Genomic DNA, 1,528 nt, shown 5'->3' on the forward strand with positions numbered 1-1,528 from the left:
CGTTCTTTCTACATCAATATTGGGGATTGGGGCGTACTTGAAGCAAGCTAGTTCTTTGGGATTATAGCTATTAAGCAGGGATCACACGACTTATACATTTGTACGGATTTATATATTTTGGCAGTCACATAATCGTGTTGTTTAGAAATTTTAGTTCAGCTTTTTTTTTTGGTTTAAAAGAGATGGCATAGACTATGTTCCTCAGTCGCCAGGTTATTGCTCCTTAGTCAGCTTTCGTCCAAAATCCAGTGTTTTCCGCTCATTGTTCTTAGATAAGTTGTATTTTGTTTAGAAGTTTATGTGATACATTCGGCTAATGGGTTAATGATCCACACGTAACGTTTCGAAGCGAAAAGTGATGATAGCGATGAGTCAGCAGGTATCAGTAGCGATTGCAATTATAGGTTTGTATAGTAACTTCTCCAGTAAAACATTGCAGCCAGAGCGTAAATGCAAAATAGAGCGTAAAATTGACAAGAAGAGAAAACTAGCAGAAAAAGTTACTGAACGGAAAACTAGTAAAAACTTGTAAGTGAATAGTTGCTGCACCCTTTTGATATTCTGCTGTAAACATTTTACTATTTATAAATCAGTTGTAAACTCTTTGCTTTTCACACAAGCACTTACACAGTCTAGTACATCATTAATATTTTGATTTCCACTCATTTTACTTTTGTTTGTGCTAAACCAATTCAACTAATGGCGGCTTTTGACATTTATTCTTCTTCTTCTTCTGATAGCTAATTTCTGCTAGTAGAAATTTCACTAGCAAGAATTTGCAGCTCTCCCGTGTTGTTGCGCTCTCGATTTGCTGCTCTCCTGCAAATTTTTTGGGTTATCATACACTTTTCCAGTAAAAATTTGCAGGTTCCAGTACAAATTAGTACTGACTATTGGTTACTATACAAACCTTATGATAATTGCAGTAAACCGATAGGTTTGCGTATTTGGACAAAATGTGAAGTGAGGACGTACTTCACCGGCGGATTGTGTTGGAATGAATGAGGTGGAGTTGATTATATGTATAAAATTTACACAATAAATGATACGAAAAAAACAAAAAACATAAATGATAATGAAATGATACATATCATGATACAAAAAAGAAGGTAGTTTCAATAAACAACTTTTTAACTAAAAAGGAGATTTTGGACAATTGCCCAATTGTAAAAAATTCGAAACGGCGTTACCCAATTTAAGTTTTTTGGTAGAGGGGATTTTATATCCTAAATTTGGGAGTATAAATAAAATAGTTGTATTAACATTTATCTTTTAAAAATAATTAATATCTTTTCCCAAAAACGTTTTAATTTTACACTAAATTCGATAACTACTTGCCAGCATCTTTATTTTTACATTAATAAAATTTTAGTGAACATATTTAAAAATTTTTTAGTGTCATTATGTCATCTGATTATTTCACAATGTAGCTAGCCAGGACTATTAGTTTTCTATATCGGATACGTTTATTTCTGTTATACATATTTCAGACACTGAAATTACAATTTCGATATTTTCTTTGTCAATG

This window comes from Rhagoletis pomonella, unplaced genomic scaffold (assembly GCF_013731165.1).
Source record: "Rhagoletis pomonella isolate Grant_MI unplaced genomic scaffold, Rhpom_1.0 Rhpom_scaffold_00003, whole genome shotgun sequence".
NCBI lineage: Eukaryota > Metazoa > Arthropoda > Insecta > Diptera > Tephritidae > Rhagoletis > Rhagoletis pomonella.